The sequence below is a fragment of the Leptopilina heterotoma genome, unplaced genomic scaffold, assembly GCF_015476425.1.
Source record: "Leptopilina heterotoma isolate Lh14 unplaced genomic scaffold, ASM1547642v1 Lhet_31, whole genome shotgun sequence".
NCBI classification, from domain to species: Eukaryota; Metazoa; Arthropoda; class Insecta; order Hymenoptera; family Figitidae; genus Leptopilina; species Leptopilina heterotoma.
In genome coordinates this window covers 601252-626586 of record NW_025111011.1, presented here as the reverse complement: position 1 = coordinate 626586, position 25335 = coordinate 601252, and the positions used below count along the sequence as shown (strand labels likewise).

The following is a 25335-nucleotide window of genomic DNA, read 5'->3' as shown; positions in this document are numbered from 1 at the left end:
ATTTTCTTAAATAATGAAATTCTTCGAATAAATTCTATTATTTTCGAAAATTATAAAAAATCTTCGAAAGAATTAAATTATTTTCGAAAATAATAAAATTCTTCGAAGGAATTCTTTTATTTTCGAAAATTATAAAAAATCTTTTAAGGAATTCAATGATTTTCTTAAATAATAAAATTCATCGAAGGAATTTCATTATTTTCGAAAATAATAAAAATCTTCTCAGGAATTTAATTATTTTTGAAAATAATAAAATTTTTCTAAAGAATTTAATTATTTTCGAAAATAATTAAACTCTTCGAAGGAATTAAATTATTTTCAAATTTTTTGATAAAATTCGTTGCAAAGAATTCAATGATTTTCAATAAATTAATTTTAAAATTGAAAACATTTAAAAAGATAAATTATAAAAAAAGTTAAATATCTGTTAAAAAATCACTGTTAGAAGAAGAAATTCCAAGGAGAGTAAATTTCCCCTCGAAATATTTTAAATATCCTGAAAAAATAAAATATATACTCTGATTCAACAGTTTTCTTCCATTTCTTTTAAATTTAAAATACGGTTTGAATTCAAATGAGAAAATTAGAGAGATTTTAATTGCAATGGGGAGGAACAAAATGATTTGACAGTTAGTAAAATCAATTTTGACACTATAAAAGACTTTCGTGCCAAAACTTACAAACGAGCATAGACACGTTTTACTCCCTCGTCTTGCTTTCCATCTAGAACTCACTCTCTCTCACTCACTCACTTTCTCTCCCTCTCCCTCCTGGATGATTGCCAATGAATACATAAGCGGAAAAGACCTGTTGATAATCTCAATAACGCAAAGCCACTCGGAAAAACGCTTCTTCCTTCGAACTCTTTTTATCCCCCATTTATGAGTAACGACTCAACCTAACGAAATTACCTCGTTTCTATTCATTAGCAATTTTTCATTCTTAAAATTTCATGAGGAATTTTTTTTCATATTTTTCTACAAATAAAAGTGAAACAAGTTTAAAATACTTCTAATTTCTTCAAAATATTCGTGCTTTTTTGAATTGAAATTTAATTTTCGATAAAAAAACAATTTTTGATTTCAAAAGAAAATTTTACGACGAAGAAAAAGTCAAAAAAAATTTTTTTTTTACTTTTTAATACATGAAGAACAACAAATAAATAAAAAGGAAGTTTTAAAAAGCAATTTCAAATAAAGAATGAAATTCTAAGTAAAGAAAAATTTTTAATAAACAATTTTCTAAAGTGAAACAATAATTAAAAGAACAGTTCTAAATAAAAACCTTCTTGAATAGAACAAAAAAAAAATTCTAAATAAACCTTCAATAAACTAAAAAAATTCTGTACAAAAATCAATTTTAAACAGAAAAGTAGAAGAAATTTGCATAAAGATACAATTTTAAATAAAAGAATTCTAAATAAAAAAAACAATTTCAAATACAAAACAATTTTGATTGAAAAAAGAATTTTAAGGAAGAGAAAAATTTTAATTACAATTCTAAAAAAACAATTTAAAGTAAAAAAAAATTATTCAATTAAAAACAATTATAAAAAAAAATTCTGAATAGAAAGCAATTTTAAATAAAAAGATAAATTCTTCAAAATTCGACATAAAAAAATGGTAAAAAAACAATTTTAATTGAAAAAATATTTTCTAAATAAAGAAAATTTTTATACTAAACAATTTGCTGAATAAAACAATAATTTTAATTAAAAAAATTAAATAAAAAAATTTAAAGAAAAAAATTTTTAATTAAAAAATAATAAAAAGATTTTTAAGAAAAAAAATCTAAATGAAAAAAATATATATTAAAAAAAAATTGTTTAATTAAAAATAATTCTATAAAAATTTTGAATGAAAGCAATTAAACAGAAAAAAAGTATTTAACATGTAAAAGTTTTTAATAACAAAGAGAATTCGTCAAGAATGCTATAAAATTGGAAATAATATAAAAATATTTACAAATTTTTATGCAAAAAAAAAGAATTTTAAATAAAAAAAATTTGAATGAAAGAACAACTTGAAATATAAAAAAAAATGACTAGTTAAAAAAAGTTGGAAAAAAAATTTGAAAAAAATGAATTCTAGATGGAATGAAATGTTGTATTAGTAAAAATAAATTTTTCAAACAAATATTTTTTTCAAATTATAGAACTCTAAAATTTTGACAATCAATTTATTTAGAAATTAATATTTATTGCAAAATTGGGTTAAAGAGATTCATATAATGTGCAATTAAATATATGTATATATATATAGTATGAAACGTCATAGCAATTAAATGAATTAAATCCCTGGGGAAAATTAATCGAAAATGAAGAAAATACCGATTTATTAAATTCCAACGACGCATGAAAAGCTTTGAATCATTCAATGATAAATTTTCGTTTTCATTTATGCATTATTTTTGCTCGGCATCAATTCTGTTGTCAGCTCAATTAATTTGCAACAACTTCTATAAAATATATTAATTTATCCAGCACACACAAACTCCCCCCCCCCCCCTCTCTCCTCTCTCTCTCTCGTCTCTCTCTCTCTCTCTCTCTCTCTCTCTCTCTCTCTCTCTCTCTCTCTCTCTCTCTCTCTCTCTCTCTCTCTCTCTCTCTCTCTCTCTCTCTCTCTCTCTCTCTCTCTCTCTCTCTCTCTCTCTCTCTCTCTCTCTAAGAGCAAATGCTGCGGTCACTGCATTCCGCTCACTTTTTTATTCATCGAAAATTCAGATTTTACTTCAATATCGGCTTGGCTTAATTTGCAAGGACGTTGTCGGTTTTTTTTCGAGTTTCGAGGCTTTATTACAAAAACTGCTGAACGGACAGCCAGATGTTACAGAGGAAAGAGAGAGGGAGTTGTGAGAGAGAGAGAGAGAGGGTGGGGGGAAGAGGGTGTTTTCAGTCGCTTCCATGGGTGCGTACTGTTTCGCTCGAAACGAGTTTAGGTTGAAACTCTATATCCCATTTTCATGTGAAAAAAAATAAAAAAATAAAAAAAAAACCATTAACAAGTACATCGAAAAAAAATTCCCCTCTGTTAGTGTCAATACTACGTGAATAATTCAAGCAAATTTTTACCCGCAGGGGGGAAAAAATTTATGTCAAGTTTAAGCGAATCATACAATATATGAAATGCTTCAACTCAAATATAGAATATTGCTTTTTGATGTTTTGAGATTTATTAGAAAACTTTCTTTTTTCGATATAAATATTAGGAAAAAAGTGAGTAGTTTCGAAAAACAATAAAAAGGAAAAGAGAAGACAAAAAAAGCGAGTAAAATTTCAAAATCAAGTAATTATCACCATAAGGATTAAACTTACTGGGATTAGAATAATAAATCAAGATAAGAAATATAATTTTGAAATCAATAAAATCTACATAAGTGTGGAGATATAATAATTTTCCCTTAGATTTTCCAAACTTCTGAATTGTGATCATTGCGTTTTCTACAAATATAATCAGAGATGAGTCATAGTTGTGTATTTATATATATGTTTGCATTATTATAATTTTCTACTCGAATGTGGATTAAAAATTTTCTATTCGTGCTTTCATGCGAAAATATTATCCTCCAAACTTTTCATTATAATATATAAAACCATCCTACTGACACTGACTTTATAAACCAAACTCTGATATGTATATATACATGTTCGTTGATATTAAAGTATACAAACTACTAAACTCGAAAAGTTAAAGACTCCGAAAGCTGGATTTTCGTATTATAAATTTTCAGTGTATATGTATATGGATTGCAAACGAGAACCAAGAGTTATAAGCATAAGATTATCATAACGAAAATTATAAACAAGATGTGAATTGCAAAATTTAGGAGAAGTTTAAGGGGATGTCAAAGTCGATGCGATTTTCCCATTGAAGCTCAATGCAAAAATCCAATCGACTTTGACATCCCCTTAATAATCAGATTCACGGGAAATTGTTATTTCAAAATTTTTTTATTTGCTTTTACTATTAACTGACAGACCAAACACTGACTTATACTACTGAAAATGGAAAATAAAAACTGTGTGATGAAAACACTGGTTTTTATTACTGAGACAGGGAAATATAAAATGTCTGACTAAATCATGACTTTAACTACTGATGCAAGAAATAAATTGTCTGACTAAACACTGTCTTTCACAACTGTCGCAGAAAAATATGAACTGTTTGGCCAAACACTAACTTTCACTACTGACCTTAAAAATAAAATACTTTTACTACTAAAACCGAAAAATAAAAACTGTCTCACCAATCCCTGACTTCTACTACTTCAAAAAAAAAAAAAAAAAAACAGTCTGACTAAACACTTTGTACAGTGCTCGGATTGTGTGAATTTTTCGACTTTTTTCGACTTTTCTAAGGAAATGTGACTAATCGACTTTTTCGAGATTCTTTTAGTAAAATGCGACTAATCGACTTTTTTCACATTTTTCAATTACTTTTCGTCTTAATGATAGATCGTCCAACATCCTTCCGGCAGGACGAAAAAGACTCAGGTGAGTCCCTCCGAAATCACTAAAGAAAACTAACATGGATTCAGATAAATAAAAAACGAAATATATCATTGGAAAGGTAACGAAACAAGCTTTCAGCGCATATAAATATCGAGCTTGTAAGTTCAAAACTAAGGGCTGGGTAGTATGAAGAAGTTCAATTTTCCAAAAATTCACATAATTTTTAGTCACAGAATGACGAAGCCCGGTCCTGCCGGCAGGACGCTTTTCGCTTTATTTAAGAGACTACCTAGCCCAGGTTTATAAATTTAAAAACTCGATATTTACATCATTTGAAAGCTTGTTTCATTACCTTTCCAACGATATACTTAGTTTTATATTTATCTGCTTCCATATTAATTTTATAGAGCAATTTCTACCCTAGTAGAAATTTGTCGTGGCATGACTAGATTTATTCAAGTTACTGTACAGTTTTAGTCATGGAAGTTTAATCTAGCTTAACTGGCGAATTACTAGACAGCTACTGCATAACACTGTTAAAGAAAATATAAAGTTGAACTTGATTATTACTGCATAGAAGTCCTGTACAGTTATTTTCATGGCACTGTCGAGGCGTTCCGAGAAATGATGTTCCAAAGTTTGTCGTGGCGTTAGCGCTACCGCCAGTTTCAGTAACTAAACAGTTGTGTATTGACATTTTCGAAATATTTTCTATAAAATAAATCTTTTGGTTTTACAGTTTATAGTTTTTATAATTTTAATTTTGTTCTTTTATTTTACTGTTGACAACTAAATAACAAATTTTTTAAATTATTTAATATTAAAATTTTGATTTAATAATAAAAATTTCTTTTCAATCAAAATTTATTTTTAATGACAATTCCTTTAGAAAAAAAAAATTTTTTTAAAATTCGCTTCAATTAATTGAGTTAATTAAAATAACTAATTTTTTAAATTCAGAAGACAATTTCTTTTCAAGATTATATACTCTTATTATATGTATAAATATTAATTTAACAAACCTGTTACATACAAAAAGTTAGAATTGGTCCAATAAAGTGAGGTTATGTTTTACATTGATGAATTGACGTTGACATATGTATAGCTCTCCGATCTGAATAACAGAACTGTCTATAATTAATGACAGTAGACAGTAACAATTTATTACTAATTCCTTACGGAAAAAATAGACATAATTCTAGTTACACCCGCGAATTATTTCTTTCAGTGTATACTCTGATGTATTTATGGAAAATGTCTACACAACACTGTTCAGTTGCTGGACTGACGGTAGCGCTAACGCCACGACAAACTTTGAAACATAATTTCACGGAACGCCTAGACAGTACCATGAGAATAACTGGACAGACAGAACTTCTATACAGTAATAATCAATAAGTTCAACTTTAGAGTGTTATGCAGTAGCTGTCCAGTAATTCGCCAGTTGAGCTAGAAAAGATGAAAAAGGGAACTGCTTTACCTGCCGGTAGAGTATGGTTCTTATTTTTCCGGAATCGTCCATCGACTAGAACGGCCGTGATGCGTAAAGCGTGCGTTTAGGTATTTCGTCCCAGTGTGACCCGAGTTCGCTCCCCGAAACCGCTAGATATTTTTCGTTTGAACTGAATTAATTCTTCATATTAGGGTTTACTTATAAGTTTGTAGTGTGATAAAATAATAATATTTATTTCAGTGTTGTGCTTAATTAAAGGAAAAAGTGAATGTTGTTTAATGTAAAAAAATGACATGTGTTCAAGAATCAGTAATTTTTATATTTTTTTTTAATTATGTAGTTATTTAAAAATAATTTTACAGATAATTTATTATAAATCATTTATTATACGGAACAATAGATACACCAACAGTAAAAATATAGTTTCGTAAAATTTTAATTTATTTAATTTGTTGACAAAAAAATTTAACGTTATATTTTCAAATTTGTACGTGTTTAATACGTAACGTCAATATAAAGAAAGTTTTGACATTTCCAAGTGAATTATTTTGTATAGTTTTTCTACAGGACTGATGATCAGAAACTGTAAAATTTGACTGGACAATAACTTGAAGAAATTAGCGTGACATCACTTTATAGTTTTTAGCCAGTTTAACTGTAAAGTGCCTCGAAATTTTCCAGTGGAACTGTCCAGTGCCCTTAAAGATACTATGACAAATTTCTACTAGGGTAAGGGACTCGCGCCTGAGTATTACTCAAATATATTGAAAAATATTAAAAATGAATTTTTTTTAATTAAAAAATTAGGTTTCATTCTTTGAACGTTTCTGAAGAGAAAGAGACTTGTCCGGTCAAAAAATATTGATTTTTGGGGATTTTACATTAAATTTACGAAAAAATGTTTTTTTCACTGTTTAGAAACATAGCAAGTTTGAAGGCTTTGAAAAATGGTTTAATATTATTATTTTAAAAAGTCAAAAATATGGATTTTTTCGTCTTTTCGTCTACTTTAATCCCAAAGAGTGCCAGAAAAGAAAAGTTGAATTCCCTTTTTTTAAAAGCCTTTTTTTCGGAACGTCCTTCCGGCAGGATGGGCGTTTGGACGATTTATCATTAAATTGTAAATGGCAGAAATCTTTTTTTGTAAACAATATTGTTCACAAAATTATTTTTCTCTTTAGGGAAAAAAACATAGCATATTATCTCATTTCTTAATATTTTTGTAGGAAATTCTCAATTTTCATAAGGAAATAATTTGCGTCATTTCTATTTTTTAATTACAATTGCTTTAACAGCATGTGACTGTTACAGAAATGAATGTTAATTTTTTCGACCACTTTTCTCTTAAAATATTAAATAAATGAAGCTAGTTTTTTGAGAATAACTCTAAAATATAATAAAGAAGAGCAGTGATGTGCAAAAGTTTTAATAATTCTAAAATAAATTATAAAAAAATACTTTGAAATCGGAAAAGACGAGAAATTGATTAAAAGTGATTTTGAGAACTGATAATTTTAAAGTTATTTTTTAATAAATAATTTTAAAAATATTAAAACCTTTTTCACATCACTGCCCTTCTTTATAATATTTTAGAGTTATTCACAAAAAACTAGCTTAATTTATTTAATATTTTAAGAGAAAAGTGGTTGAAAAAATTAACATTGATTTCTGTAACAGTCACATGCTGTTAATAAAATTTAAAGTTTTTTAAAAATTAATGAAAAAAAATGTTTATAAATTCTATTTGTCAATTAGAAAGTGAAACTTTAAAAATTTTTAGAAAATTGAAGGAAAAAGTTTTAATCAAAAAAATGATCTGTTACATTTATTTACAAATTTCTTTCAAATTTTTCGAAAACATCAATAACTTTTATTTTAAATAAATATTTAATTATTATTTTTCCATAAGAAATAAAATTCTTCAAGAGATTCAAATTCAAATATTTTCTTCGACTCGGAGCAATCCATGTCTTTATGTTTTATTACAATTAAAGATGACCGAGTGATAAAATCATTATTTTATATTACAAGACTTTATAAAAAAAAAAAATTTTTTAATATTTTTTATGAAAATAATTGAATTATTGAGAAGAAATTTATAAAACTTTAGTAAGTAATTGAATTTTGCAGAATAATTTTGATATTTACAAAGAAAATTGAAATTTTGAGGAGAATTTAAAAAAAATTTCGAAAATAATTGAATTTCTGCGAAGAATTTTCTTACTTTTGAAGATAATTGAATTTTGCAAAGAATTTTATTATTATTCTTACAAATAATTAAATTTCAGAGAAGAATTTTATTATTTATGAAGATAATTGAAATCTTGAACAGATTTTTTTTTAAATATTTAAAAGTAATTGAATTTTGCAGAAGAATTTTCTTACTTTTGAAGATAATTGAATTTTGTAAAGAATTTTATCAGAACTTTTAAAAATAATTAAATTTCCATGATGAATTTTATTATTTATAAAATTTTGAGGAGAAATTTGAAAAAAAAATTTGAATATAATTGAATTTCTGCGAAGAATTTTATTACTTATGAAAATAATTGAATTTCAGAGAAGAATTTTATTATTTATAAAGATAATTGAAATTTTGAACAGATTTCTTTAAAAATGTTTAAAAGTAATCGAATTTTGCAGAAGAATTTTGATATTTATAAAGATAATTGAAATTGTGAGGAGAATTTGAAATAGTTTTTTGAAAATAATTGAATTTCTGCGAAGAATTTTATTACTTATGAATATAATTGAATTTCAGAGAAGAATTTTATTATTTATAAAAATAATTTACATTTTAAAGAGAATTTAAAAAAAAAATGTTAAAAATACCTAATTAAAATTTTGCTTTGAATTTTATTAAATTTTATTAAATTTTATTCCGAATTGTTTGATATTAAAGTATGTGTTGTCGAGAAATGTGATTTTTTTTACAATTTTCACAATTTTGTGTTTCCTTTTTGTCGTTTTTTCTAAAATTCCATGCGACTTTTTTTCGACTTTTTTGCAAATTTTATGTGACTTTTCGTGATTTTTGTTGTGAATTTATGCGACTAAAACGACTTTTTTTGAGTTTGATTTTTACTACTAATGGTTAAAATGTAGAAATTTTGAAAAAATACGAAAATATAAAAAATTTCTTTTGATAGAATTTGTCTCTTAGCAATTAAATCACCAATTAAATGTGACGTCTGACGGAAAATGTCTTTTACTACTGACACAAAAATAATTAACAATGTTTAAACAAAGTTGTCTTGTACTAGTTATTTTAAATATACATTTCGTAAATTTCGATTGGTTTGTATCACAAATACGATAGATTACAACAGAAGTCCGACCAAAACATATTTTTACTTCAATGTCTGACTGAAACTGACCTTTACTACTTATACGAAATATAAAAAATAGATAAAATACAGAAATGTTAAAAATTCCCTCTTATAGAATTTTACTTTTAGCACTAAAATTACAATCAGTAAATGTAACGTCTGACTAAAAATATCTTTCTCTACTAGCTTAAAAATTTTTTACAAAATTATAAACCGACTGAAGAAAAATGAAAATAAAATCTGAAGAAAAATTAAAATACAAAATTAACGTAAAGCAAAAAATTAATTAAAATTAGCCGGACACAAACTGTCTTTAACTACTAATAGAACAAAAATGAAAAATTATATAATTAAATTTTACAATCGAATTAATTTACTCAATTTAAATTTTAGAGATATGACCACGGATATGACCATAAATATGAATAACTCTAATTAGGTAATTGAAATTTAGTTAAAACTATTTTTTGCAACTCGTTTGAAAGTATCTACTTTTTCTATTTTATTTTATTTTTTTTTTGGAGGGGGAAAAACATTTATTTCTTTTTTGCTTTTTTTGAATGCTCGTTTTCATACAATTAAATAACATTCAAGAGAGGTATATACGGTTTGAATATCATCCCCCAAGGAGTTTTTGATGTACACAAAAAGGTCAAACAAAGTTTCTCGTTTCCGTTAGAGGCGTATGTATACATATATATGTATACAAACGTCAAGGGGACAAAAATCAGTGGAGGGGAATTTTTGTTACGATTACAATGTAAAAAAAGTAATCACAAATTAAATTAAAACCCAGTTTGAATAATTCTTGAAAATATTTTATACTTTTTTTTTATTTTATATGATATATATTTATTTCGTATTTTTAAAATTTATTCTACTTTTTTTATTTTTCATTTTTAAATTTTATTCTGTGTATTTTTTTATCTTATTTCACATTCTTTTATTTTACTTTACATTCTTTTTTTTCTTTTACACTTTTTATTCAACGCGCAAAATTCTATAAATATTTATTATTTTATTTAAAATTTTTATTATTATTATATTATTATAATTATTATTATTACTATCATTACTGTTTATTATTATTAATACTATTACTATTATTATTATCATTATTACTATTTCATTTTTTTTAATTCCCAGAATTGAAAATGAAAATAGAAAAATTCCAGAGTGTCACTCCCGGGAAATTCCCTGGAATTTATTGGTATCATTCCCTGGAAATTTTTCACGTGGTATTTTACCAAATAATATTTTTTTTTAAAAAACGGAAAAATACGCTGAGTAAACAATATGTTTGTTCAAAAATAATTTTTGAATTAAAGATAATAATTTTGATTCAATAAAAATTACGTTTAATTCAATTATAAAATATGTTTAATTCAAACATATATTTTTCTATGGTTGACAACTAATTTTTTGATGAAAAAAAAAACTTTTCAGTGTAAGGTCAAATAATTGAATCACTGAGAAAACAATATATTTGAATCAAACATAATAATCTTGATTCAATACATAATTATTAAGTTTGATGCAATAAAAATTACGTTTAATTCAATTATGAAATATGTTTAATTCAAACACATTTTTTTTTTGGTTGGCTACATATTTTTGAATTCAAAAAAAAATTTCTTAGTGATAAAATGAGTAAAAAATTATATGGTACATTTTTTTCTTTTGTTATATTACATAAATTAAAATCCGCCTACTATTTTATATGTAATAAAAAGAGATTATCAGTATGTGCATTGAGAGTAATGAAAGAAAAAAAAATGTTTTTTTTTCACTTTATATAATGAAAATGCATATTTTGAAAAAAAAGAATGACGAGAGAAAATTGTTCTCTTTGTAAGACTATTAAAATAATGTAATCCATAGTCAATAAGATTAGAATAATGGAGCATCTCTTCCCATCGATGAGCAATTTGCATGGAATAGCGCGCGGGGAATTATCTCTCAGCAGCGCTTATCCTATTCGCCACGAGAGTGAAATTTCTTTAATACCCGAGAGTTTAAAGTTTTTCCGCGTTATCGGCCTCGAGATTTGTTGCGGGGGGCCAGTAGAGTTTAGTTTGAGAGAGAGGGGGGGGGAGAGGTGCTTCGAAGCTTCTCGCTGAGGAAATATTATAATAGACTTTCCAGAAGGTTATTAATGTCCGGTCCATTCTTTCCGGTATATAGAGGAGAGAATGAGTGAGAGAGAAAGAGAGGGGGAGGGGAAGAGGAGGGAAACTTTTCTCATCGTCTCTGTATAATAGCATTGGTGCACGTGTCAGAGGGCGTTAATCGTTGTCACGATCAGATCTTTTAATGTTGTATTTCCGTGTGAGGGCAGATCGATGTAAACGATATATTTTCAGTGCGCTCGCAGCACCGTGGAAAGCGACAATAAAAGCGCTACCTTCAAAAAAAAATAAAAAAAACGATGAGTCGAGACTTTTGCATAGTAATTCTATCTTCTTTACGTTCCGGAAAAAAAACAAAAAAAAAATTCGGAAATTCACGAGTCTGTCAAGTTTACAACTCTTTATGGAATTTTTGTGTTCAAAAGGAGAAAATTAATTCTTCGAAAAAGTTTTTTTTCCATTTGAAAAACTGGTTAAAATAGTGAATTATCTCCAATGGCATGAAATATTTCATTCACATTTCTGGAATATTCCATTGCAATATTCAGAATATTTCTTTGAAATATTCTATCAAAATTTTAGGAATATTAAAATGTATGTAGGCCTCGAACTCACGAGACTATCAATACTTTTTGCCTTATTTCTTATCTCATACAATTCGTTTAATTTGCCTTAATTTATCTCATACAATTATTTCGCCACTATTTTAATAAATAAGTCACTAATGCGACACTTTTATCGCTAAAAATCTACTAATGATACTATTTTTTAACTAAATATTAATTTATTTAGTACACAAATTAATTCTAAGACTAAAAATAAAGCTGTAGAAAATTAGACCATAAAAATAGCAAATAAAAATGAATTCGAAATTAAAATCCATTTATATTAATTAACAAACTCTCTAGATTCAATATCTGATTATAAATAATTATAGAATTACAAATATTGACGAATATCTTGAAATTTAATATCGAGACGCTATTCTCCACCTGAGAACGTCAAGGTCACCGCTAGATGGCAGTTCAGATTCTAAAATCACGCCACCTAGTGATGACCTTGGCGTTCTCAGGTGGAGAAATTAAATCTCTATTTTGTCTCTCAAAAAATTTTTTATAATTAAAAAAATGTTGAAAAATAAATTAAAACTGAAAAAATTAGGGCCATTTTTGAAATTTACCAGAAATGTGAATGAAATTTTTCCTGATATTGGAGACTTGTCTATTATCAAATAAATATTTATTTGTTACTAATAATTTTTACTTTTGTTCAAATAAAATTTATTTTGGGGTAGAAAAAACTTTATTTGTTACAAATAATTTTTATTTGTTGTAAACAAATTTTTTATTTGTATCAAATAATGTTTATTTAAGTCAATTAAATATTATATGTTTCAAATACTAAAATTAATAGTTGAAATTAATTAATTTTTAGTTAATTTCATTTTTTGGAAATTTTGACAACGCCATTCGAAAGAGCCACCCCGAAAATAGTAGGACATGGTACTTTTGAAATTTTTTTAGCTTTCTTTTAATAATTGTACGAAGTTAAAATTCAAGTCGGAAAACAGCACATTTGGGCGTTAAAGGGTTAACAGATAATATGAGAGCTTTACCACAAGAAACGGAATTTGTAGATTTTTTACTTACAGTTGTCAATGGTGAATTAAATGATGCAGATGATAATGTTATATTACCAGAACATATTATTCAAAAAGGGAATAGATACACAAAATTTAAAATAAAATTTAATCCTTTAAAGATAAAATGTTTTTAATAACTATGTGTGTATCTTTAGAGTAATATTAGAAACTTTTCGGTGTAAAAACATTTCCATTTTTAATAGCAGAAAGAAAAGGGGCGTGCGTAGCGCGCAAAAATAGTGACTAGTATCTTAAAAAATAGTTAAATAATTTACTAATAGAATTCGTCATCAAAAATTTTAGTTATTTTGACCTTTATTTTTTTATGAATTTAACTAATAATTAGTCGCATTATTAACTATTTCATTAGTAAAATATCACTATTTGAATTAGTGATTAACTTTTTGCTATCAAATTTAGTTATTTTTAACTAATTCAAATTTAGAGAGTATAAAAATTATTTCTGACAAGAATATATTTATTTTATAATCGACAAGAAATCGGTTATTTGAATCTCTCTCGATAAATTTAAATTAGTTAAAAATAAAAATTAGTTATTTAATATTTCGTTACTTGCTTCTAATGATTATTTATATTAGTTATGCTCTAATAATAATTATTTATTGACTAATGATCAGTTATTTTCTACTATTAATTGTTTTTTTCTACGAAAAATTAATATTTATGTATTTACTTAAAGTATTACTTTTACAAACCATAAAAGTTAAGACACATGTTCACTTAAAACCGAAAAGTCAAAAGTCTTCAGTATTTAAAAAACAGCCGAACATATCACATCTCAAGTTTATCTCACTTCTCAATAGATTGGTATTGTCTATAAGTGTTTTGTTTTAATTTAAAAAATGAGAAATAAATAAATAATTTTTAAATGTTTATAAAAATTTAAAAAAAAAAAGTGAAACAACAATAATGTGCAAAAATTGTGTTATGTAACCAGGTATGAGTTTTAATGTCTTCTTAATAAATTTCATTTATTCCTAATTCATGTATATACAAATAATTCATTACCATTTTATTATCAAACTAAAATATATGTAATTTGCAGAATATCAATAAAATTACTGAAGAGGATCCAAACGAGGATCGAAACGTCTAAAAAAATTTAAAAATTTAGTTTTTTCATTTTAAATTTGATCCTACAAACCACAAAATTTCTACACTAATATAATAATTGGATCACAAAAGAGTCTTATATTCATTATAATTAAATATTAAAAGCATTATAACGTGAATTTTTAGAAATAATTAAATTTTGAAAAAGTTTCATACTAAAATCATTGAAATATTCTTAATTTTTCATATTTTTGACAAACAATTTTGTAGAATATTTTAATTATTATAAAATATGAAGAAATCGATGACTCCGAGTCGAAGACTCGGAGTTATCGATATCTTCATGTTTTATAGTTATAAAAAAATGTAATGAACTAAAATTTCATTCATTGTAAAAAATAACACCAAAATTGATTATTTTAATCTTTTTTGGTGTTAATTTAATCTGCAAACACTTTTTAATACCTCACGATTTACTGTGGTAGTTTTTTGAAAAAAAATGTATTTAATTAGCATAATTTTTTCCTCTTATTCCAAAAAATGGTACAACAAAAGTTTATAATAAAAATTTTCCCTATAATATAGATTATAAATATAAAAAATTGTACTAAAAATATATAACCATTTTTCTTTGTTACGCATAAATCAGTATATAAAAGATTGAAGTTATTCAAATGTCAATTCTAATGGAATTCGAAGATGATGGAAATGTCTAAGGATGATATGGTAGAAAACGACATAGAGAGAAACCTGGGAAGTGATCAAATTCCATGGTTATCCATACGTGAAATCTATATCTCCTTTGAGGAATCTGTTTCCCGAGATATCTAGTATATATGGCGAATTGGTAGTAGTTGCGGTTCAACATTATGGTGTTAGTGCCCCCCTTCTCTATTTCTCTCTATAGAAACCCCTGGAATCCATCTAGAGGCTAAAGACTAGATCTGATTCCACAAATGAACCTGTCCAACCTTCTGAACAAATCTCAATGATTCTCTTTCTCCCCCCTCCCTACATTTCCCTCACAAAACTTTATTTCTCTTAAAAAATCACTATCAGAATAATTCCGATCTTTAAATTGTATAATGACTTCTCGCACACTAGTCACGTTTTCTTTTTTTCTTTTTCTCCATTTCCAACAAAATTAGAAGTTTTTGATTAAATTTTTATCTCGACTTGAAAAAAAGAAGGACACTCTTTAAAAAATAAAAGAGTCCTGGGGGAAAAAAAATTTCTTTTCATGACTTTATCTCACGGAGATTTAAATGTCCTTTTTTTAAATTAATGTAACTTTTTCTCGTTTTTTTTTTTTTTTTTTATTGCAAAGGAAGAGTTAATTTTCAATCTTTTATGCCAAATGAGAAGAGATTGTAAATAAGAATTGTTTGGGTTAAAATATTTTCAAGTTACATCCTTAATAAATTACATTCAGAAACCGAGATATTTCAAAAAGCTTTTCTCGAAAATAGAATCAAGTTTGGAGTAATAGGAGAGATAGAGAAAGAGAGACAGAAAGGAAAGAAATGGAGAAAAGGTGGAGAATGGAGATAGCAAGACAAAGGGAAAATAAAATGAAAAACAAGAGGAAAAGCAGGGATAAAAGAATTGAAAGTAAGAAAACGAAGTGGTAGAATGGAACAGGAATAATAAAAAACAATGCAATGAATGCACTTAAAGAATCTATATATAAAAAAAAATGGAACAAAAGCTTTTAGAATTTTAGTCTAAAAAAAGACAAAAAAAATTAATTCCCATGTATAATATTAATATATCAAGTTCATTAATATTATTATCAACGTTAACGAGTTGAAATTGCACGTAAATTTTATTGTTATTTAATTCATGTCTCGACTGAATTTTACAAATATGGAAAATTTTATTAAAATCAAAGTAAAAAAAATAAACACGATACAAAATTAAAATTGAAACACAAAAAATTAAATTCAAAATTAAATAATTAATAAACAAATTAAATAGAAAATCAAATTTGAAATTTAAAAAATAATCAAAAGATAGAAAATCAAAATTAAAAGATAAGACAAAAATAAAGTACAGAAAATCAATATAAAACGACAAAAAAATCTAAATAAACAATTAAAATCAAATGAAAATGGAACGAAATAACGTAACATAAGCAATTAAAAAAATTTTAATAATATTCTTAGAAAAAATTTATTTATTTTCAAAAATTTTGATAAAAAGATTTGTTTGAATTCCATTCTTTTTAAAATAATAAAATTCTTCACAAAAATTAAATTATTTTCGTAAATAATTAAATTCTTCGCAGGAATTGAATTATTTTTACAAATATTGATAAAAATCTTCGATTCAATTCAATTATTTTTAAAAATAAAGAGGTTCTTCCGGGGAATTTACACATTTTAAAAAAAAAAAATTCCAAACAATTTTTTGATGGAATTCAATTATTTCAATAATTAATCACATTCTACGCAGAAATTTAATTACTTTCAAAAACATTGATAGAAATTTTCGATGGAATTTAATTATTTTTATAAATAAATAAAATTCTTTGCAGAAATTCAATTACTTTCAAAAACATTGATAAAAATCTTCGATTGAATTCAATTATTTAAATAAATAATAAAATTCTTTACAGTAATTCAATTATTTTCAAAAATCAAAAATTTCTTTTGCATGAAGTCAATGATTTTTATAAATAAAACAATTATTATCATAAAAAAATTCTTTCCAGAAATTCAATTATTTTCAAAAAAAAATTTAAAAAACATTCATAGGATTTAATTCAATTATTTTAATAAATGATAAAAATTTTCACAAGAATTCAATAGGAATTCATTTATTTGCAATACATATTTAATTAAATTTATCGAAAGAATTTAATTGATTTTTACAAATTTGAACAAAATTCTTCAGAAAAATTCAATTTTTTCGAAAATTTTAATAAAATTCTTTATAAGAATTCCTTTATTTAAAAAAAAATTGTAATAAAATTCGTCAGAAGAAGTTTATTATTTCCATTACAATTTCAATTTGATTCCTCCAAAGAATTCAATTATTTCCAAAAATTTTAATCAAACTGTTTGAAACAATTTAATTACTTTCAAAAATTTGAATAAAACTCTACAATAATTTATAAGTAACTATTTTGATGGTTTGAAATGTTAAATGCAATTTACAAATGAAATTAAAATTTTAAATTGTAAGCAAGTTTGTTTAATTAATTTTCTTATTATGTTTTAACAATTAGACCATTAAATAAGAATTTAATTATTTTTAAAATTAGAATTGTTATTTAAAGTAAAAAATTATTTTAAAAAAATAAAATTAAAAATCATTGAATTTTAATTAAGTATGAATTAATAATTATCGATTTCTGTAAATGTTAAATTCTCCAATTAAATCGAGTTTATAGATAATTTATTATTATCAAATTTTAATATTAATTATTAAAAAACAAGATATAGAAATGATGTTAATAAAATTAATTTATCTCACTGTAAATAAATTAGAAATAATATCAGTGAGTTTTAATTAATTGTGAAATTTGATATTCTTAAAAAAACCATTTTTTCAAAAAACGATTAAATATTGATAGAAAATAATTCTTTATTAATTCTACCGTTATTATTTTATTATTCAAACCGATAAACTAAAAATTATTAGAATAAATGGACCTATCTTCCAAACACATTGAAAATATATAAAAAATTTTTTTTTAATAAAAAAACTGATGTTTTTAATAAAAACAAATATTGAAAATATTTTATTTTGAAATTGTAAAAGTTTAATTAATTAAAAAAAATTATTATTATTTATTTATTAAAAGTTTAATTATGATTTTAATTTATCAGAATTAAAATAATTATAGTATTTCATTTGTTTATATTGTTTATTAATATTTAATTATTAATTCAAGTTTTTATATAAATATTCCCAAGAAAAAGTAATTATAAAAGGAAAAGGAAGGAGGAATTTTTTTTATATGCGTTTGAAATTCTAGAAGGGGGAGCTATTTACATAAAGCGTATATTAATAAAATTCATATAATATGAAAAATGAGGGAAGCATGCGATGCACTAAAAGCAATATCATGATACATTCATCTCCTTTTCATCATGATGTTAGGGAATCGTAAAACTTCATAGGCATTGTTCCGCGTGACTTTACAATCCCATAAACTGACATTTGCGTTCCCCTTGACCAAACAAACACGCAAAATGCCTTTTCGGTGTCACTTTATACATATCTCAGGGGCACTAAAATTCCTCAAACAACATGGGAATGAAGCACTTTTTCCTCCAGTTTTTTTTTTCATTTGTTTGTTTGCCTACGATATAGGAAAGGAAGATGTTCGAAAAATGCGATATGTAAACAGGGCAAAGAGTAAAGAGACAAGCAAAAAAGAAAAAAGAGACAAACAAAAAAGAAACAAAATAGAAAGAAATAAAGAAGAAACAAGCAAAAAAGAAAGAAACAAAAAAGAAACAAACAAGAAAGAAAGAAACAAAATAGAAACAAATAAAGAAGAAACAAACTAAAAAGAAACCAACAAAAAAGAAAGGAGCAAAGAAGAAAGAAACAAAATAGAAGGAAACTAACAAGGAAGAAACAAACTAAAAAGAAACCAACAAAAAAGAAAGGAACAAAAAAGAAAAAAACAAAAAAGAAACTAACGAGGAAGAAACAAACTAAAAAGAAACCAACAAAAAAGAAAGGAACAAAGAAGAAACAAACAAAAAAGAAACAAACAAGAAAGAAACTAATAAAGAAGAAAGAAACTAAAAAGAAACCATCAAAAAAGAAAGGAACAAAGAAGAAACAAACAAAAAAGAAACAAAGAAGAGAGAGACAAACAAGGAAGAAACCACCAAAAAAGAAATAAAGAAAGAAGAAACAAGTAAAATGAAGCAAACAAAAAAGAAACCAAACAAGAAAGAGACAAACAAGAAAGAAAGAAACCACTCAAGTAATTCAACTTTGAAAAAAAATTCCCTTCGGCCCTCAGAACATCGTCGTCATCATTATCAAAGAAAAGATTCGTTGACAATTGCTTATGTGGACATAGAAACAAACACCGAAAAAACACATGAAGAATATACTTCCAAATCATTTCATTTCATAGACAATCTCACATTTCTTCTTTTATCACCAACTTTTCTTACAACTTTCTGAACAAAGAAGTACATTCACAGTGGTGACGATCATCAACAGGTTCCTCTGCGCCATTAGCCAGAGTCACTGGCACTGGTCCAGGAAAAGGGGTTATATAGTGTTACTTCCCCTCGCCCATCCCCCCTTTATCCCCCATTCAATTTCAACATCCGCAAGAAAAAACGGTGAAAAAATATCCCCCACCCATTTTTTTTTCTTTTTTTTCTCCCCTAAAGAAGTTCGCGCAAAATTTAAAAAAAAATATTAGAGGATTTGAAATTTTATATTTATCCCACACTTCTTTTCTTGGTATGGTAATTATTTTATCTTACACTGAGAAAACAATATATTTGAATCAAAAATAATTGTTCTTCATATATTGTCAACCAAAAATTATTTTTGAATTGAACTTAATTCAAAGCAATAAAAAAACGAAAAAAACAATCAAACTTAATAAGTTCGATTCAATAAAAATTACGTTTAATTTAATTATAAAATATGTTTAATACAAACATATTTTTTTGGTTGACTACTTATTTAAAAAAAAATTTTTTTGTGAGTGTAGAGAAATTATTTATTTTTTTTTTTATTAAAAAGAGAAACTTAAAAGAATTAGAATAAGGATTTAAATTTTTACTCCCAATATTTTTTGCTGTTTTTCTCAAAAAAGAAACTGTTTTTTTCTTTTTTCAAAATACGAAAAATTTGAAAAATAGAAAGAAGACTTAAAATTTTATCCTCCAAGTGCATCTAAGATTTTAAAGAAAAAATTGAAAAAATAAAAGAGAAGACAAAGTTAGAGAAAGATAAAGTTTTATCCTCCACTGCTTTCTTTTTTTCTTTAAAAATTTGAAAAAAAAATTGAGAAAAGATTTGAAATTGATCCCTCACTGCTTTTTGATTTTTTTCTTTAATAATTTAAAACGAAAAATTTGGATGAAATTAGAAACAGGATTCAAGACCACTTTTTTATTTACTTTCTTAAAGAATTTTACGAAAACTTGGAAAAAGAATTCGAGAGAAAACTTGAAATTTTTGCTTATTGTTTTATTTTTCAAAGATGTTAATGAAAAAACTATAAAGAATTAAAGAGAAGACTTTTTTCTCAAAGAATATTATCGGAAAATTGGAAAATATTAAAATTTTATCCCCCAGTGTTTTTTTTTGTTTTTTCTTCAAGAATTTAAAATAAAAATTATTTAAAAAATTAGAAATAGGACTTAGAATTTTTTCCATCATTCGGTTTTGTCTTTTTCTCAAAGAATTTAACGAAAAAAATTTGAAAGAAATTAGAAAAGGGATTATAAATTTTATTCCTCACTCCATTTTGTTTTTCTTTAAAAAAATTTAATGAAAAATTAGAAACTATTAGAAAGAGAATTTAATATTTTATCTCCCACCCCTTTTGGTTCTTTCCTTCAAGAATCGAAAACAAAAATTTTTGAAAAACTTAGAAAAAGGATTTTACACTTTATCCCCATCCTTTTTTATTTTTCTTAAAAAAAATTTAACGAAAGATGGAAACTAATTAGCAGATTTTCAAAATTATATTTTACATCTTCTTCTATTTCTTCTTAATTATTTCTTCTCAAAGAATTTAACATAGGAAAATTTGAAAAATTAGGAAGGGGATTTAAAATTATAATCCCCTACCCTCTTTTTTCTCTTCTAAAATCGAAGAATATAATTTATTCGAAAAAATTAGAAAGAAGATTTAAGATTCAATTCTTCATCACTTTTTGTAAATTTTTATTTCTTCAAAAATTGAAAAAGAAAATTTTTAAAAGTTTAAAACAAGATTTCTAATTTTTTTTACACCGTTTTCTTCTTAGAGAACTTTACAAAACATTCGTAAGAAGATTTCGAAATTTCACTCCTTTTTATTTTTCTTAGAGAATTTAAAAAGAAAATTTAAAAAAAAATCATAAATAAGATTTGTAATTTATTCTCCTATTCCTTTTTGTATTTTTCTTCAAAAACTTTAAAAACAAATTTTGAAACATTCGAAACTATACCCCCCCTCCTTTTTTTGGTTTTTTCCTTTAAGAATTAAATAAAAAGTTTTGAAAAATTTAGAAAGAAGATTTGAAATTTCATCTCCGGCACTTTTTTGTTTTATTTTAAAAAAATTTAATACACAAATTTAAATAGATTTTGAAATTATACCCCCCCCCCCCTTCTTTTGTCTTTTTCCTTTGAAAATCAAAGAAAAATTTGTAAATCTTAGTTAGAAAGAATTTTTAAAATATCACCGCATTTTTTTTTAAAGAGGGGTCATTTTTTTTAAAATTTAACACAACATTTTTGAAAGATTTGATATTATATCTCCCCTTCGTTTTGTTGTTTTTCTTTAATAATAATTTGACGAAAAATTTTAAAAAGTTAGAAAAAAGTTTTAAAATATCACTCTCCCCCTCCCCTTCCTTTTGGTTTTTTCTTAAAGATTGCAAAAATAAATTTTGAAAAAATTTTTTTAAAAAATTAATATTTTTGAAAAAATGAAGTAAAAGGGAAAGAGTTGTAAAATTTTTTGGAGGAATGGAAAGAAGATATAAAAGCGACACAGGGGGAAACATATTTGCAAATTTTTTGAAGAAACGAATAAAGGGAAAAAGGGGGGAAAAAATTGCAAATTTTTGGAAGAATCGAAAGAAGGGGAAAAAATGGGCAAAGGGGGAAAAAATTTGCAAATTTTTGGAAGAATCGAAAGAGAGAAAAAAGGGCAAAAGGGGGGGGGGGAATGTCAATTTTTAGAAGGAACAAATGAAGAGAAAAAAGGATCAAAGGGGGGGGGGATTTGCAAATTTTTTAAAGAAACGAAAAACGAGAAAAAAAAACGGGTTAAGAAGCAAAAGGAGCAGAGAAAAAGTCATATAACTTTCACGTGACACTTTTTTTTTATTTTTTGAAAAACCACTTACCCGATTAACGATATCCCAGACAAAATGATGTTGGTGTGTGTGTGTGTGTGTATGAAAGAAAAGCTTCTCTCTTTGGAAATTTTTTTTTTTTTTTTCAGAGCGACAGTTGAAGTTGCCTTAAAAGCATAGCACTGTTCGCGAAATTCTGGTGTCTAAAAGCACCTAAAGCGCGCGCGGTCTCACTCGGTAAGGGTGTCGCGGTGCGACTGTAGCACACACTACCCTCTCACGCTTTCGCGGCTTCTCTCTCTCTCTCTCTCTCCCTCCCTCTCTATCCCACTACAGCGATTCTGCACCTCTTACCGCGCTAGATCACCCCCCTCCTCCTCCCTTCTACAATTCTGGCCACTCCCACTATGCAACCACGCTACCGAAAAGAATTATTTCCCCACCACCCTTTTAAAAAGTCACCCCACGTTGATCAATCCCCTCCAATCCACGCTTTTTGTGCAACTATATAAGGGGTAGTCAAGGTTTAATTCAAGATTTTCACAAACACTTGACTTGAATTACTTTTTAGCAATGTGGAAGTGTATTGCCTCTCTTTCTGGAATGGGACGTTGGAGGACAAATTTATTTTGATGAGAAGATGACGAGTTTTATTTATTTATTTTTTTTATTTTTGTTAAATTGATTTTGATAATTGACGTGGTTGAGTATTTTATAAATTTTTGCCGGGTCGAGTGGAATTTGTTTTCAAATATTGGCTAAACGTTTTTTGCCATTAAAAAGTTATTTTAAATCTCGTTCAACAAATTTATTGTCAATTTTTATAACTGCAAAAAATCATTTATTTTCTAAAATATACCAACTAAACATTTTATACTGTAAAACATTGAAATTTATTGAAATTTTTCAAAAAATAAGCAAAAAAAAAGGATTATGTTAATTTTTAATTAAAATATGTCAAACAAAAAATTTTAATTTGCAATGATTTCTTTAAATTAGAATTATTTCTACATTAATAAAAATTCATGAAGTTTTTTGGACATTAATAATAATAACATAATTTTTCTAGATCATGCATTTCGGTGAATTTGTTTAAAAACCAGACGCAAATTAAATTTTTTTATATTAGTGATATTACTGAATTTTAATAAATTCTTTTTTAGTATCAGTAGCAAAGGTTAGCTTCGGTCAAACATTGTTTATAATTTTTTGTTTAGTAGTAAAAACTAGTTTTGGCCAGATATTAATTGCAATTGTTTTCATTTCAAAATTCAGTAGCAAAGCTTATAGTTTCGTTTAGACATTACAAACCAATCAAATTATTATGAAATAAATATTTAAAACCAGTAGTGCAAGTTAGTTTCGGTCAGACGTTTATAATTTTCTGTGTCAGTAGAAAAAAAATGTTTTGGTCAGACGTCAGTTGAATTTGTTTGTATTATTGTTATTAATGTATTTTATTGGATTCTTTTTAAGCATTAGTAGCAAAGGTTAGTTTCAGTCAGACAGGGTTTACAATTTTTTATTTCAGTAGTAAAAACTAATTTTGGTCAGACATAAATTGCAATTTTTTACAATACTAATTACAAACGAATATATAAAATAAATTTTTGAAATCAGTAGTATAAGTCAGTTTCTATCAGAAATTGTTTATAATAATTTTTGTAAGTACTGAGTTGCCACAGGTCAGGGAATTCAGGAAAAAGTCAGGGAAAGTAGAATTGGTCAGGTAAATAAGAGATTTTTATTAAAAGTACTGGAAAAGATTAAATTTTTAGAATTCATAAGAAAATTCTGAATTTTTGTTTTTTTTTATTTGCCTCATAAACTATAAAATTACCAAGAAACCTTCAATTTTTTCTATTTCTAAAAATAATTTTGATTTGAAAACTTCATTTATAAATAGATAAATTTCAAAAGGTATTAATGTAAAATTTTATAAAACTTCAATTTTAAATGAATTTAATTAGAAATTTTAAAGAACTTAGATTTTTGAAAAATTGTAATAATTTAAAATTCTTCTGAAATTAGTTAAATTTTTTAATATGTATGTCTCATTATTTATTAAAAATAATAGATTTATAGAAGAATTTTAGTTGAAAACAATAAATTTTTAATTCTATCCTAATCGAATTCCTCGAAAAAATATAATTAAAAAAAAATTCTTAAAAATTTAATTAAAATTCGTCAAAAGAATTTAATGATTTAAAAATTTATTGATAAAATTCTTTATAAGAATTCAATTTTGAGAAACATTCAATTATCCAATAAATTATTTATTTTTGTATTTAATTGATTGTAAAATAAATAAATAAATAAATAAATGATTGAATTCTAGTAGAATTTTGTAATAAATATTAATTTAAAAAATATATTTCAGTTAAAATTTTAGATAATAATTGAACATTAAAATGAATTACAGCGTAAAATTTTAGAAATAACTTAATTTGGAAAAGGTTTTAAATTAAAATCCTTGAAAATTTGAATTTTTCACTTTTAACTAACAATTCTGCAGAATTAATTTTTTTCAAAAAATTTAACTGATTTTTAACTTATTTCATGCTTTTATTTTCTAATATATAATTAATTGGAGAATTTTCGAATAAACGAAATTTCGTGTAAAATTGAATTGTAAACAAATGGATTTGAAAAGTATTAAAAAACTTTTTCAAAAAAATTATTAAAAGTAATTGATTTAAAGACACATTAAAAATTCTAAAAAAATAATAATTGGATTGAATTGATAAAAATAATTTTGAAGAAGTTACAGTAATTATATATTCTTTTATAATATAAAATAATGATTTTATCACTCGATCATGTTTAATTATTATAAAATATGAAGAAATATCTTCATGTTTTATAATAATATTCTTAAAATTTATTGAATTTTAAAATTTTCGAAATAATTTTACAATTCTAGAAATTTATAAATAAATGTAATAGGGTAAGTCCGGGGGAGATGACCATAGTTTTTTTAAAGGATTATAAAAATTATAAAAAATCGTTTTTTGTCTTAACTGTTATTGTTTATTAAACACTGAACACTTAACTTTAAAATTACGAAAAATAAAATAAAATATTATCGTAGAAACAATCTTAAAATTTACATTTTTCAAAAAGTGCATTTGGCCATCTCTCTCGAAATGCCCGGGTGAGATGGCCAATACTTATAATTTTTGGCTTTTAGCTTAAACTTAATTTTTAATGGTTCACATTACTTTCCTCTTTATCTGGTCGAATTTTGAACATTTT

General features: G+C 25.0%; 1 protein-coding gene across 1 annotated transcript in view; it reads right to left on the bottom strand.

Annotated features, from left to right (window-relative positions):
• LOC122504694 (lachesin-like) overlaps window positions 1-22557 on the bottom strand; it is a 280358-nt gene extending 257801 nt beyond the window's left edge. The window contains exon 1 of the mRNA XM_043615904.1: window positions 22132-22557. The gene's annotated coding sequence lies outside the window, so the exon portion shown is untranslated. The remainder of the gene's footprint in view (window positions 1-22131) is intronic.
• Window positions 22558-25335: the final 2778 nt, after the last annotated feature.